Raw genomic sequence first — 18,005 nt, 5'->3', positions numbered from 1 at the left:
TTTTTATAAAAGACAACAAAACATAAATAATGCTTGCGTTTCTTTTCTTTCTCGCAGTGTTTATTTTCTAAAAATCCATTTCAATTCAGATCTGTTTTTTTATGTATCATGATTTTATCGTTAAATAACCATTTAAATAAGACCTTTTTGGGTTTTACATCAAACCTTTAAAGTAAAACATATTTGAATACTTCCAACCACTGTTCTAAAGTTATGTGTCACCTTCGCAACGGTGTGGTCGATGTAACCTCCGCCCTTCTCTAGGTGCATCTTGGCGAACTCGGAAATCTATCTGTCAAACTCGTGAATCTATACGAAATTTCAACCGAACCCCTTTTATTTACTTCACGGGATGTAGCATGTTCTTGTTCCATCAACCATGACTAGAAAGAGGTCCTAAGTAATTTGCAGTCGTATATTTGGTTCGCCCACACTGAGGTTTGAACCTCCAACTTTCAGGTGAATGCCACTTTACAATCGATTTTTTTCGAATAATCTAACTACTGCGCCACGTCATGGCTTACGGAACGAGAAAGTGTTACCACCGTGAAGGAAATAAATGTGTCCCGTTATGATTTCTATGAAGATTTCCGAGTTTGACAAGATATGCCTGAAAAAGATGATTGGTTATATCGACTGAAACCTTGTAAAAATCACATTCAAGATGAGAAAAGTAGTCTGAAGAATCCAAATAATACAAACAACAAATCCTAATCTAAAAAAAACTACGAAATGTAATAAAAAATATATACAGGGTGTCCCAAAAGAAGCTGACGGATTTTAAATTAGATTAACTTCTTCAATATTTAAGTTATGCTTGCCAATTTTCATATGTATGTAGATGAGCCTCTCCGATAGGTTTTGCGATATAGTAAGATATCATAGTCTACTTATTCTAATTTTATTTACATACCTTAATCTAAGGTATGTTTTTTCACAAGGTCTAATTTTACTTATGAAAAATGAATAATAGTCCGAAATAAAAAATAAATTAATATATAACTAGCAGGACCCGTGGAAATTCCACGGTAGTTAAAATCTTTTAAAACACATCAGTAAGAAATTCCTTATAAAAATGAACGTATGGAAGCAAGTAGAACAAACAAAGAACTTTAGTTTAAACTTTTATCGAAGGTCAATGCGATCGTAACTGATGCTGTTGATATTGTCATGAAGTGCGTGTGATGATTGAGGCGGTGACAGGGACGTCGATCAGCTGCTTGAAGTGAGAATAGTGGTCAGTCAGCAGGTTCTTGGGAGTCAGATTGTGAATTTTAAAAAACTGTGTGACATTGTTGACATCAATTTTGTGCAAGTTCTGATGACATCCAAGTTATTTAATATTTCAGGACATTTTGGATTACACGTGTGAGTAATGAATAGGTCACAGAAAACTGCCATTGTATCTTGATAAAGCTGTTGTAGATTTCTAGGACTTCCTGTAAATGTAGATTGTAGACTAACTGGTACACCAGAATAACCATCTTCATTCCTTGCTAAATGATCCATTAAGCCAGAATATTGAGCAGCTCTTAGTTGACTTTGATGGCTTTTAATGAAGTTAAATAAGCAACCGTCAACTTTTACATATGCGATAGACTTTTCTATTCATTTTGAATTTTATTCAATGAAGATTTGGAAATTCACAAATAGTTTTTAAGTCGAATTATTGATATAGATTTCAATTAATGCATCACAACTTCCTGATAATATAAATAGAACACTTTGAATTTTCTGTACAAAAGTTTTTTTCCATAAAAACATTGTAATCTGTTATAATATTCAGATTCTTGTGTATTACATGCATAGAAAATTAAGTGTTTCTGTAAATCTTACGAAGTACAGTTAAATTTTAATTTTTCGAGAATCAAAATGATGTGAGGTAGGTTGTACCTATAAAATTTATGTCAATGTTATATAGTTTAGTAAGATGGCTAATTGACTATAAAGTAAGTTATTCCGAACTTTGATCTAACATTTTAATTAAAAAAAAAGCTTAACATTTTCTTGTATCTTTTATATTTAGAAAAATGTAAGCATCATGCTGAAATAATAAAATGCCATTCTTAATAAGGGGAGAGGGTTTGACTATTCTAAACCGTCACCTAAATAAGGATTTAACGAAAAAAATGTTTAAAATGTTCTTGTATCTTTTTTATAATTTTTGTTAAATAAGAAAAATCAATAAACTTTGATAGCACTATTGTAAGAATCATGTTGAAAGCCATTCTTAATATGGGGAGGGGGTAACTATTCTGAAACTTCACCTAACAATGTAAAAAAATAAGGGAAAAATATATGTATGAACAATAAATATTTCTTCAGTTGAATAAAATACACTGCAAATCTTTAAATAAGGTGTTTCATGATAAGGGCTGTCCCCTTTTCATGTAAGTATAAAAATAGAGAATTTAGTTTAAAATGGAAATGAGATGGCAATAGAGAAATTCGAACCTCGTAATCTTGGTTTAGAAATAGATTACGTGTGAGAATTTAAAAATGTAAAACGAAACATTTGTTTAGAATATAGATAAATATTCAAGAAAAGAACGTGAGCTGTCAAGTTTGTTATGAAATTTTAAATTGAAAGAATGCAGCTTATAAGATAATGTTTTAACTTATTGAATATAGGTTAAAATTCCTTTTGTAGAAATAGGAAAAGTTTTGGACACGTATGTCCAGGACACGTGAAAGAATGCACATGTTTTAACATGTGTATGACGTCACGGAAAATAAAAGTTCGAGGGATAGAGAAAAACTTGAGTTAGAAAACAGTCAGTGAGAAAACTCAGGGAGATTCAGTCGTCTAGGAGCGAGACGTCACTTCAAGGAAAAATGTGAGACTTTGAATTCTTGAGGATGGAAATCCCGGCCGGTCGTGTGAAGAACAAACCATCAAGTGTTTTTGTAAAGCTCGTATTGTGTCTTATGTTTCTTATACAAAGGTAAAGTCCAATTGTATTATGTATTTGTGTTAACATATGTCTTTACATACACGTCTCAACATCATCATGTCTACACAAAGTCCGAACTGTCTGAACACTATATCCCTTCACTCAAAGAGCTTTCTCTTTCTTCCATCAGCAAGATCTAAGAAAGAACATTTTAATATATAAGAATTATAACATGAACAATCTATCTAAGTCTCCTACAACAACATCCCTCTCTAGAACTCTATCTCTCTCTGGGTCTTACAATATCCATAACTCTTCCTAGACTGAGAATGCAGTTAGGAGATTCTAAGTTCCTATCTGTCGCGGTTACCACCTGACGAAGACCAGAGGAATAGTTCGCCGAAACGTTGTGAATAAAAAAAACAATAAAAGATCAAAAACAACAACTAATAAAGATGAGAATAATAGTCCGAAATAAAAATAAATTAATATATAATGCTCATCTATAAAATGAATTCCAATTAAGGAATAATATATATATATATATGAAAAATGATGTTACTCAAATGTCCACCATTTTCATTTTCACACTCTTGTGCTCTCTGTAGGGCATCGTCCAGCACATCACTTAATGTTTCAGGGCTTATGACTATAATTTCCTCCTCTATATTGTTTTAAGGCATTTATTGTGGCTGCTTTGTTTGTGTATACCCGCTCTTTGAGGTAACACCAAAGGAAGAAATCTGCACATGTGAGATCTGGAGAGCGGGGTTACCAATTTATTTCACAGCCACGAGAAATTATCCGGTTGCTGAATATGTCCTGGAGCAGATTTAATGTTTCCCGTGCCGTATGCGCCGTTGCATTGTCATGCTGGAACAACATTGATCGAGAGACATCAATTTGACTTGATCTCCTTCATACTGGTGTGGATGGATCCTCGGCCACACTTTCTGCTAATCTCTGACGATTTTCATCACTTCTTGCCGTACGTGATTTAGGGAGGTCACGCACAGACCCTTGCTCATGAAATTGAGCCACCATAGCTTTTATTGCAAGTAGTAGGGGAATATCTTGTGTTGAAGTTTCGTCAAAACTCTCTTTGAGTTTCTGATATTGACTCATTCAACCGAAAATACGATTCTACGATAAATATCCGCTCCTCGGTGGTGTAACGACTCATGATGACATTGGAAGGGTTACCCTACGTGATCTGATAAAATAAAAAATATATAAAAAGTTAAGAAAGTTATGAGTTTTTTTTAACCATCATCTTCTTTTGGGACACCCTGTATTTTCTTATAAATTGTATGATAATTTTACCTCCTTTTTAACTGTTGTCATAAATGTAACGCCGTTGTTGATGCGGATAAAAGGATTCATTCTCTGAAGTAAATATTAGAAAACTGTTTCGATATGTCCAAATGTTGTATAGTAGGGAAGAATATATAATCGAGGAAGAGGGGAGATTAGAACGAACATTGTTGTATTGTGGAAATATCAAAAAGGGGGCCCGTGGTATAATATGTACCATAGCACCATATGTCGATATGTATACTTGGTAAGAAGGGTTCATCCTTATCTGTGTATATGTGTTACTAAATGTCTATTGGTGGTTCTTCACTATTTAAACCATAAGTTATGTTGTTGCTGTCTATTTATGTTATATTTATATCTAATTGTTCATATGCGAGTGTGTGTGTGTGTGTGTATCATGCATCCATTTTCCGGCATACCTGTTTGGACGAATGTTCATTCAGTTCCAAGAACGCTGGTTGGTTTTATATAGTTTTTATTCACTTTCCAAGTGTCGATCGCAGAAGAATAGAAAATGAGTATCTTTGCTTGCGTGGTTAATTGTAGATCTCCATTCTGAGACACGTCATCTCTCTCCCCAGTGAAATGGGTGATCTATTAAACCGTCCGCTCTGCTCAACATCCCAATTCCAACTCACATGTCATATCCAGCTAACCTTATCCACGTAGCATACACATAGTTCCGTCAGCTGGCCAGCCACTTCCGTTAAACTTGTATATGATGTAATTCTACCATAATTTAACGGATTTTATCAACATTCTTCATATTCATCTCTTGTTTATCGCTCCAGTTATATACATAGATCGAGATGTATAGATACAAAAACAGACAGATAGCCAGATCCAGGGATACATCGATAATACATATTTAGATAAATAGATTGATCGACAGACAGCTTAATAACTAACAAATACTTTCTTGTGTTCGACGTATTACATAACAATATTACATATTCATTCTGTATAACATAGCAGGTGTATATATTATGCGTGTGCGTCTAAACTTCTGTATCGTAAAATATAGTTTTTCAAACGTTCGTTGGATTGATGCGTGTATAACACTTACGACAACAGATACAGTTTAACAACGAGCATCTAACATTAAAATACTTGTAAAACAGGCAGAAGGAATGCAACACTTTGTCGATGGGACAGCGGTTGAAACCTAGTTGGTAGTGCGGGACGTATTAGGTTGGCGACTATCTTTTGAATCCGGTCTAAGAGAGACAGAGACCAGTAGCAGATGCCCCAGTCCAAATGTGGCAATAATACTCCATACATGGGCGAATGGTGGCCTTTTAAATATGCAGAATACTTTGAGGCGTAAGTAACTTTCTAGCACGTTAGAGGGAGCCCACCTACTTTGCATTAGCTTTGGCAATGCACTCAATGTATCTGTTCCAACGCATGTTCGCCGTGAACGTTAAGCCGAGGAGTTTGAACGAAGTACTTTCAAGTAATGTATCATTAGTCATGTCTATAAATGGTTGAGAAGGTTTCTTGTAGTTATTAAAGTAAAGGAGCTTAGTCCTGGCAGCATTGAATGTGACAATCCATTTCTGTCCGCATTCCACCACAGACCGGAGTCTAATAGTGAATAAAGATTATTTGTAAACGAAAAAATGTCCATTTCTTTGAAATAACATAATAGTCTCCGAAATGAACAACGATTATAATGGCGTCCATTGTTATTGGCAAACATGGCAATTGTCGTCTTTAACCGGGAATCCTCGAGGCATGATGGAAATGCAATAGTAATGGTGAAATGTTCTTGTATGTCAGAAAGAAAATGGAAAAATAGTTTCCAAAAAGTGAATGACGGTGAGAAAAATAAAATAGAATAAAGAAATGTCGAATTTAGCAGAAAGGTAGAAAAAAAATGATTGAAAAAATTGGTTGAAAAAAATAATCATAAGAAAAATTGAACGAGAAAATGAAATTAATAAATTTACACAGTTATCTATATAATTATAAAACTCAGATTAACTTGCTTGCGTGGGTGTTTAAATCGTTTATCCGGTTTGTGATTCCGGTTTCAAAAACGCCATCCGCTTATCTATTTCATGGCCGGCCTGTCTTAAGTCTGATATTAAAGCTACTGTTATTATTCCAAGCATACACAACGGTCAACGGTATTTTTTTGTTTTAACTTATTTTAACGTATTTTCCCCATCCTCCTGATCAAAAACATAAGACCACTTGAAAATCTTAAAAAAAAAACGTTTTTAAGAATAGATTTTAGACTCCTCGACTTAAGGTTATTAATACTTTAACCTAAAAGTTATGAAATATTCCAAACACTTTACATTTTTTATAAAATGGGGCATTTTACACTTAATCAAAATTATAAGATAAGGGGGTTTAAATTGTTTTTTTTTTTTAATTCAGTTACAGATTAGCAATCACTACAGAAAGGTGTCACTATGCTTAAAGCAAGCAAATTTATTAAAGTTGAGCGTGCTCGAATTCCAGATTCCCATAAACAAGGTCTGTCACAGCGACAGATCGCAGCTAAGGTATATCGTAGGAAAACTGTAATTTGCACCTTTCTAACGAACAGTGAGAATTATGAAAAACAAAATCCACTGGCAGCCCCCCCCCCCCAAAGTTCTCCTGCATTGAGAATAAGGCGAGTTTTTGTGAATGACAGGGGGATTTCTTCTAGTCAAATTAAGGCAATCACAGATGTTGATTGCAGTCCAGTAACCATCAGATGGCACTTACAACAAAAAGCCATAGTAAATAAAAAGCGTAAACAAATTTCTCGCTTGCTTCCACGTCACAACATGGAGCGCTTAATGTTTGGTCGTAAATACCAAACATGGAATTCTGAGAAGTGGACGAATGCCTATTTTTGTGATAAGAAAAAAAATCAATCTAGATGGTCTGATGGCCTCCAACAATAATAACGAAAGCATGCTTCATGGAATTTTCTCCATCCGTCATAGCGGTGGAGGTTCCCTAATTGTTTGGGGTTCCTTTTCTTCCTGAGGGACGATTGAGCTTCGGTGGTGCAGAGTCGTCAGACAGCAGCTGGTTATGTTGGCATGCTACAAAAAGCATCGTTGATGACGGAGAGTCATCGTTTGTGTGAGGATGGATGGTTATTCCAACAAGATAATGTTGCAATTCACGCTTCACAACGAATCTTGGCCTTTCTGCAAGAAAATGGAGACATCCTGCGTGATCACCGGATTTGATCCCAATTGAAAATGTTTGGGATGGATGACAAGATATGTGTATTATTATTATTATTATTATTATTATTATCGGACTACTGTTCTCATCTTGAGTGTGATTTTCACAACGTTTTGGTCGCTATGACCTCTGACCTTCTTCAGGTATATCTTGTCGAACTCGGGAATGTTTCTGTCGAACTCGGGAATTTGGACGGAATTTCGGGCGGAACCCTTTATTTACTTCGCGGGGGTAGCGTGCTCTTGTTCCGTCAGTTATGACTTGATAGAGGCTCTAAGTAATTCGCAAATGTATATTTCGGTCGCCCACACTAAGGATTGAACCTCCAACCTTCAGGAGAATATAACTTTTACAATTGATTTTTCCCAGTACTCTAACCACTGCGCCACCGTCCTCAAGAGGAGAGCAATAGTCCAATGAATAATAATACAAATAACTAATCGTCATCTCAAAAGTTCAAATGAATAATAATACAAATAACCAATCCTCATCTCAAAAGTTCAAATGAATAATAATACAAATAGCCAATCCTCATCTCAAAAGTTCAAATGAATAATAATACAGATAACCAATCCTCATCTCAAAAGTTCAAATGAATAATAATACAGATAACCAATCCTCATCTCAAAAGTTCAAATGAATAATAATACAAATAGCCAATCCTCATCTCAAAAGTTCAAATTAATAATAATACAAATAGCCAATCCTCATCTCAAAAGTTCAAATTAATAATAATACAAATAACCAATCCTCATCTCAAAAGTTCAAATGAATAATAATACAAATAACCAATCCTCATCTCAAAAATTCAAATTAATAATAATACAAATAACCAATCCTCATCTCAAAAGTTCAAATGAATAATAATACAAATAGCCAATCCTCATCTCAAAAGTTCAAATTAATAATAATACAAATAGCCAATCCTCATCTCAAAAGTTCAAATTAATAATAATACAAATAACCAATCCTCATCTCAAAAGTTCAAATGAATAATAATACAAATAACCAATCCTCATCTCAAAAGTTCAAATGAATAATAATACAGATAACCAATCCTCATCTCAAAAGTTCAAATGAATAATAATACAAATAGCCAATCCTCATCTCAAAAGTTCAAATTAATAATAATACAAATTACCAATCCTCATCTCAAAAGTTCAAATGAATAATAATACAAATAACCAATCCTCATCTAAAAAGTTCAAATGAATAATAATACAAATAGCCAATCCTCATCTCAAAAGTTCAAATTAATAATAATACAAATAGCCAATCCTCATCTCAAAAGTTCAAATTAATAATAATACAAATAACCAATCCTCATCTCAAAAGTTCAAATTAATAATAATACAAATAACCAATCCTCATCTCAAAAGTTCAAATGAATAATAATACAAATAACCAATCCTCATCTCAAAAGTTCAAATGAATAATAATACAAATAGCCAATCCTCATCTCAAAAGTTCAAATTAATAATAATACAAATAGCCAATCCTCATCTCAAAAGTTCAAATTAATAATAATACAAATAACCAATCCTCATCTCAAAAGTTCAAATTAATAATAATACAAATAGCCAATCCTCATCTCAAAAGTTCAAATTAATAATAATACAAATAACCAATCCTCATCTCAAAAGTTCAAATGAATAATAATACAAATAACCAATCCTCATCTCAAAAGTTCAAATGAATAATAATACAGATAACCAATCCTCATCTCAAAAGTTCAAATGAATAATAATACAAATAGCCAATCCTCATCTCAAAAGTTCAAATGAATAATAATACAGATAACCAATCCTCATCTCAAAAGTTCAAATGAATAATAATACAAATAGCCAATCCTCATCTCAAAAGTTCAAATGAATAATAATACAGATAACCAATCCTCATCTCAAAAGTTCAAATGAATAATAATACAAATAACCAATCCTCATCTCAAAAGTTCAAATGAATAATAATACAGATAACCAATCCTCATCTCAAAAGTTCAAATGAATAATAATACAAATAGCCAATCCTCATCTCAAAAGTTCAAATTAATAATAATACAAATAACCAATCCTCATCTCAAAAGTTCAAATTAATAATAATACAGATAACCAATCCTCATCTCAAAAGTTCAAATGAATAATAATACAAATAACCAATCCTCATCTCAAAAGTTCAAATGAATAATAATACAAATAGCCAATCCTCATCTCAAAAGTTCAAATTAATAATAATACACATAGCCAATCCTCATCTCAAAAGTTCAAATTAATAATAATACAAATAACCAATCCTCATCTCAAAAGTTCAAATTAATAATAATACAAATAACCAATCCTCATCTCAAAAGTTCAAATGAATAATAATACAACTAACCAATCCTCATCTCAAAAGTTCAAATGAATAATAATACAAATAGCCAATCCTCATCTCAAAAGTTCAAATGAATAATAATACAAATAACCAATCCTCATCTCAAAAGTTCAAATTAATAATAATACAAATAACCAATCCTCATCTCAAAAGTCCAAATGAATAATAATACAAATAACCAATCCTCATCTCAAAAGTTCAAATTAATAATAATACAAATAACCAATCCTCATCTCAAAAGTTCAAATGAATAATAATACAAATAGCCAATCCTCATCTCAAAAGTTCAAATGAATAATAATACAAATAGCCAATCCTCATCTCAAAAGTTCAAATTAATAATAATACAAATAACCAATCCTCATCTCAAAAGTTCAAATGAATAATAATACAAATAGCCAATCCTCATCTCAAAAGTTCAAATGAATAATAATACAAATAACCAATCCTCATCTCAAAAGTTCAAATGAATAATAATACAGATAACCAATCCTCATCTCAAAAGTTCAAATGAATAATAATACAAATAGCCAATCCTCATCTCAAAAGTTCAAATTAATAATAATACAAATAACCAATCCTCATCTCAAAAGTTCAAATGAATAATAATACAAATAACCAATCCTCATCTCAAAAGTTCAAATGAATAATAATACAAATAACCAATCCTCATCTCAAAAGTCCAAATTAATAATAATACAAATAACCAATCCTCATCTCAAAAGTTCAAATGAATAATAATACAAATAACCAATCCTCATCTCAAAAGTTCAAATTAATAATAATACAGATAACCAATCCTCATCTCAAAAGTTCAAATGAATAATAATACAAATAGCCAATCCTCATCTCAAAAGTTCAAATTAATAATAATACAAATAACCAATCCTCATCTCAAAAGTTCAAGTGAATAATAATACAAATAACCAATCCTCATCTCAAAAGTTCAAATGAATAATAATACAAATAACCAATCCTCATCTCAAAAGTTCAAATGAATAATAATACAGATAACCAATCCTCATCTCAAAAGTTCAAATTAATAATAATACAAATAGCCAATCCTCATCTCAAAAGTTCAAATTAATAATAATACAAATAGTCAATCCTCATCTCAAAAGTTCAAATTAATAATAATACAAATAACCAATCCTCATCTCAAAAGTTCAAATGAATAATAATACAAATAACCAATCCTCATCTCAAAAGTTCAAATGAATAATAATACAAATAACCAATCCTCATCTCAAAAGTTCAAATGAATAATAATACAAATAGCCAATCCTCATCTCAAAAGTTCAAATTAATAATAATACAAATAGCCAATCCTCATCTCAAAAGTTCAAATTAATAATAATACAAATAACCAATCCTCATCTCAAAAGTTCAAATGAATAATAATACAAATAACCAATCCTCATCTCAAAAGTTCAAATTAATAATAATACAAATAGCCAATCCTCATCTCAAAAGTTCAAATGAATAATAATACAAATAGCCAATCCTCATCTCAAAAGTTCAAATTAATAATAATACAAATAGCCAATCCTCATCTCAAAAGTTCAAATTAATAATAATACAAATAACCAATCCTCATCTCAAAAGTTCAAATGAATAATAATACAAATAACCAATCCTCATCTCAAAAGTTCAAATGAATAATAATACAGATAACCAATCCTCATCTCAAAAGTTCAAATGAATAATAATACAAATAGCCAATCCTCATCTCAAAAGTTCAAATGAATAATAATACAGATAACCAATCCTCATCTCAAAAGTTCAAATGAATAATAATACAAATAGCCAATCCTCATCTCAAAAGTTCAAATGAATAATAATACAGATAACCAATCCTAATCTCAAAAGTTCAAATGAATAATAATACAAATAACCAATCCTCATCTCAAAAGTTCAAATGAATAATAATACAGATAACCAATCCTCATCTCAAAAGTTCAAATGAATAATAATACAAATAGCCAATCCTCATCTCAAAAGTTCAAATTAATAATAATACACATAGCCAATCCTCATCTCAAAAGTTCAAATTAATAATAATACAAATAACCAATCCTCATCTCAAAAGTTCAAATTAATAATAATACAAATAACCAATCCTCATCTCAAAAGTTCAAATGAATAATAATACAACTAACCAATCCTCATCTCAAAAGTTCAAATGAATAATAATACAAATAGCCAATCCTCATCTCAAAAGTTCAAATGAATAATAATACAGATAACCAATCCTCATCTCAAAAGTTCAAATGAATAATAATACAAATAGCCAATCCTCATCTCAAAAGTTCAAATGAATAATAATACAGATAACCAATCCTCATCTCAAAAGTTCAAAATAATAATAATACAAATAACCAATCCTCATCTCAAAAGTCCAAATGAATAATAATACAAATAACCAATCCTCATCTCAAAAGTTCAAATTAATAATAATACAAATAACCAATCCTCATCTCAAAAGTTCAAATGAATAATAATACAAATAGCCAATCCTCATCTCAAAAGTTCAAATGAATAATAATACAAATAGCCAATCCTCATCTCAAAAGTTCAAATTAATAATAATACAAATAACCAATCCTCATCTCAAAAGTTCAAATGAATAATAATACAAATAGCCAATCCTCATCTCAAAAGTTCAAATGAATAATAATACAAATAACCAATCCTCATCTCAAAAGTTCAAATGAATAATAATACAGATAACCAATCCTCATCTCAAAAGTTCAAATGAATAATAATACAAATAGCCAATCCTCATCTCAAAAGTTCAAATTAATAATAATACAAATAACCAATCCTCATCTCAAAAGTTCAAATGAATAATAATACAAATAACCAATCCTCATCTCAAAAGTTCAAATTAATAATAATACAAATAACCAATCCTCATCTCAAAAGTCCAAATTAATAATAATACAAATAACCAATCCTCATCTCAAAAGTTCAAATGAATAATAATACAAATAACCAATCCTCATCTCAAAAGTTCAAATTAATAATAATACAGATAACCAATCCTCATCTCAAAAGTTCAAATGAATAATAATACAAATAACCAATCCTCATCTCAAAAGTTCAAATTAATAATAATACAAATAACCAATCCTCATCTCAAAAGTTCAAATTAATAATAATACAAATAACCAATCCTCATCTCAAAAGTTCAAATGAATAATAATACAAATAGCCAATCCTCATCTCAAAAGTCCAAATGAATAATAATACAAATAACCAATCCTCATCTCAAAAGTTCAAATGAATAATAATACAAATAACCAATCCTCATCTCAAAAGTCCAAATTAATAATAATACAAATAACCAATCCTCATCTCAAAAGTCCAAATTAATAATAATACAAATAACCAATCCTCATCTCAAAAGTTCAAATGAATAATAATACAAATAACCAATCCTCATCTCAAAAGTTCAAATGAATAATAATACAAATAACCAATCCTCATCTCAAAAGTTCAAATGAATAATAATACAAATAACCAATCCTCATCTCAAAAGTTCAAATGAATAATAATACAAATAACCAATCCTCATCTCAAAAGTCCAAATGAATAATAATACAAATAACCAATCCTCATCTCAAAAGTCCAAATTAATAATAATACAAATAACCAATCCTCATCTCAAAAGTTCAAATGAATAATAATACAAATAACCAATCCTCATCTCAAAAGTTCAAATGAATAATAATACAAATAACCAATCCTCATCTCAAAAGTTCAAATTAATAATAATACAAATAGCCAATCCTCATCTCAAAAGTTCAAATGAATAATAATACAAATAACCAATCCTCATCTCAAAAGTTCAAATTAATAATAATACAAATAACCAATCCTCATCTCAAAAGTTCAAAAATGTCATGACAAGAGATGTTTATCGAAATGACAAATAATATTCAACAAAAAATGAATTTTGTGAAGCGATCTCCAGAAGACGAAGCTTCATACCCGCACCTTAATGGAAACGCTTATTTCTAGCATACCCCCCACGCAAAATAAAAATTGTTGAAGTCATCAAAACCAGTGGAGGTAGAAATTATTAAATTTGGTTGTAGAATATTTTCATAAACATTTTGTCGAATCTATACCCCTGGTCTTATCATTTTGATCAAGTGTAAAATGTTTCATTTCATAAGAATGTACATTTCTGCATTAAATGTTTGGAATTTATATTTTATTTCCATAACCTTTTAGGTTGTAGTATTGGTAACCTTAAGTGGGAGGAGTTTAAAATCTACATGTAAAAAAGGTTTGTCTTTAAAAATTTTCAAGTGGTCTTAAAGTTTTGATCAGGAGTTAACTGGTTTCTGATCTTGAATTAGTATTATTTTAGCTCATTGCATCAAATAGTTTTATGCCTTGTTTGGACCGATTTTGCATAAAATAAGTTGTATTATTTTGTATTTTATTTGAAATTCCCTCCAATCTTCCGAGTTCAATCTAAAGATTTACAAGTGATAATTTCTCAAGTTCGAAAATATGCACCTGAAAAAGTCGTTTTTACATCGACCGAAAAAAAAGCTGTTCATTTCTTTGGAAAAATACGAGTTTCGTAAATGAACGGCTATTATAATGGCGTCAATTATTATTGGTACATATGAAATTCGTCGTCAAGAAGCGATGCAGAAAGAAATTTCTCGCCAATAAACTAAAATGTGTTTCATAGTAATATTTACTCTTTTGCTTCATTTGGATCTTCATTTCGAAGTCCAAATGTAGTTTTTAGCTTTTACAATTTTATTCTTTATCATCAGATCATTCTTGGAGCTCATACTTTTAAATCAATTTTCTGTCTGCTTTTCTTAAAATTGGTTCTTCCTATCGCTTAAAAACTTTCTCATATCTCTACACATCTACTATCTAACCATGTATGGAGTATTGTTGTCATATTTGAGCTGGTGAATCTGTGTCCCAGTTCTTGGTGAATTGCAGAAACGTATATGTAATTTCATTGGCTTCACCCTTTATTCCTAACTGCAACCGCTCTCTCAGACGTTATGTTGCTATTCTTAGGTTTTTCTCTAAATACTATTATCGAATATATTCTTTATAAACTGTGTGACCCTTTTCCCTGCATCCTTTGTTCAAGCTCGTTTGGCTTATTCGTCTAGTGGTCGTCATCAATTCACATTTTTAATATTTCTATTATAATACAGCTTCGTATTCTAGTTACTTCCTACAAATACCTTCAAAGTTTTGGAAATCTTTCCTACTGACTGTTTTCTTCTTACCTATATGTTTAATGTTTTCAAGACTAATGCCAATAGGTAGCTGTATTTTCGATAATCATTGTTCGTTCTTTTTTTTTTTAGCTTCTTACATAAAATGGCGTCATACCTCGCTTGGGTAATTTTCTTTGAAAAAATACTTTAAAGAAAAAATAAAACCACCAATATCAAAATCTATATAATTTGAACTGCTACCGAATTTCAATTTGCTTAATATCTATATATTATTGAGCAAAAGGAAAGTCGGTAGCAGTTCAAAACTTCATAATGTTGCACAAGAGGATGGATAACGAGCGTATATATGTTGTCTGAAATGAGTCTCTTTATCTTGTTTAAGTGTCGTCTATTTAGTGTGTGTGACGTCTTCCGATATATTATTAGCTTGTGTATAAATATTTCTCTTATTGATGTTTGTATAATGGTTACCTGTATGTGTCGATATACTAAACAGTTTATAGACAGAAGGACGGATAAATGTGTTTAACATTTGTGCTGGACAAAGAACGGCATACCATTTTTGTCTGTTCTGACATGATCTTTAAATGTAGTCATGTCTTTCACAAAAAGCTCAATCAAATTGTTTCATATTTAAATTTTTATGGTCGTGATTTGTAGGTTCGAGGTGACACGCCGTTTTTTTTTTTCTCTCCCAACTACATATGTTCGTTTTCCCAGTCCAATGCTACGCTGACTGTCATTTGTCTTTCTCTTCCTCACGGTTGTCTAATCTTACTCTCTACTTTCTACTTGTAATATAAAACTGGGTTCTTTTTCTAACGTCACTCACTACGTAACATCGAAACACATTGTTACATGATAAGGGCTGTCCCCTTTTCATGTAAGTATAAAAATAGAGAGATTACTTAAAATGAAAATAAAATGAGAGAAAGGAGAAATCGAACCTTGGATATAAGTTTTAAAGAACAATAGGTTTAAATGGAATGTCCAGTAAATTGTTAATTCTGATGAAATAAATAATAAATAAACTATTCAATTGTTAGAAAGAATGTGGATAATAAAATATGGGTTAAATAAATTAGATATGTAGGTTGAATTCCTTTGTAAAAACATCAAAGAAAAAATAGGTTATTGGGAAATCATAATGTCGGAAACGTGCATAGTCGCTCATGTTGAAACACGTGAATTTTGCTCACGAGGCCGGACATGCATGGATTTCTCAATATAGGAAGTGAGAGTTAGTTAGTAAGGGAGACAGTCAGTGAGAAACTCAGAGAGAGTCTGGAGTTTGAAATTCGAACGTCTAGAAGCGAGACGATCACTTTTAAACTTAATATGTGAAGCTTTGAATTCTTGATGAGAAAACCACGGCCGATCGTGAAGAAATAAACCCATCATGTGTTTTAATAAAGCTCGTCTTTGTGTTTGTGATTCTTACAAAAAGGTAAAGTGAATTGTTATTATATGTTTGTGTTATAAAATGTCGTGACATACACATCTTATATCCACAATGTGAATCTACATCTCATATCTACATTAAGACTGTGAACACTATCTCCTCACTCTAAGAGCTTCACATAGCAACACATCTATTAACCTAAGTGTTTCTTCTTCTACACGTCTAAGTAAAGAACATTTTTAATATATATGAATCGTCATAACATGAACAATCTCTCTCACAACATCCCTCTCTAGAACTCTTACAACAACATCTCTCTCTCTCTCTTCTAAGACTGCGCTTATAATAAGACTCTCTCTCTCTCTAAGACTCTCTCTCAATAAAACCCCTATATAACAACATCACCTGTTTTGTAATTTTCTTTGTCATTAATTCCTAAAACTGACTGATACATTTTTAATGAAAACATAATTATCAGATTAACATTTATCCATCAAGTTACATTCCTAAAAAGTATTAACGGTGTTTTTCAGTAGACAAAAACATAACAATAAGACGCACCACGTGATATAGATAGGACGTACGCAGTGATGCGCTTTAGTCTAATAAAAACATGCATTATAATCTAAGCAATCTTGCCTAATTAATTAAGATCGATTTTGGCGAATTCAAACGTTATATAGCAATAAAACTTGTATTTTTTGTTTATGATGATTATTGTTCTTATATTGTAGTTTATGCTCACAACGTTTCGGCTGATACGACCACCAACTTTCTTCAGCTACGTCTTGTCAAGCTCGAAGTTCTTTATAACAAACTCAGGAATCCGTGTGATATTTCACACGGAACTTTTAATTTAATCCACAAGTAAAGCTTTCTCTCCTTCTATCAGGCATTACCTTCTTAACTAATTCGTAATTGTATTCTTATCCGTATGCGTGTGTTAGGGCGCCATAAATCTTTTTAAATATACTAGTGTGTATAGGTTCAAAGAGTAAGGGAATGTGGATTTCACATATCTGTGCAAAAAGGCGTTTCAGATTTAATCGTGGTTATTCAGTTATAAAAATGCTTTTAATTTGACTAGAATTTTACATCGTCAGAAAATGTACATCTTACGTTGCCCTCTTTCACATCCCTTCCCCACTACTACCAGTGTAAAGGTTAAAAGATAAATAAGTAAAGGAAAAGAGGCAAAGAACAAAAGAAGAAAATAAGACTAATTAAAGAAAGAAGGAAAAGAAGAAGAATGAAAAGGAGAAACCATAAATGATTTATTGGTGGTGATTTTAAGGTATGTCTTTCTCCCTCCCACTCGTTCCCAGTCCCGTCCACTTCTACCATCCACACTCTGATTTAAAATCACAGCTTTTTTTATTCTTTATTAAGAGATTTTGGGGAGGCGATCACACACGCATACAAATACCTTTCTTTCTAGTGTTCCATCATCTCTATCTCGACGTTTGCTCCTCCCAGCCACCCTTTCCCATTCACTTCTATATCTAAACACAGGTCCGCACTCTGATTATGTTTTATTATTTACATGCGGCCAAATCTTATGTTTGACATCATTTGACGGCACCTCTTGATATTAAT

This window comes from Euprymna scolopes, chromosome 10, assembly GCF_053919585.1.
Source record: "Euprymna scolopes isolate OS-2025 chromosome 10, ASM5391958v1, whole genome shotgun sequence".
Classification (NCBI taxonomy): Eukaryota; Metazoa; Mollusca; class Cephalopoda; order Sepiida; family Sepiolidae; genus Euprymna; species Euprymna scolopes.
This window is presented reverse-complemented; position numbering follows the sequence as displayed.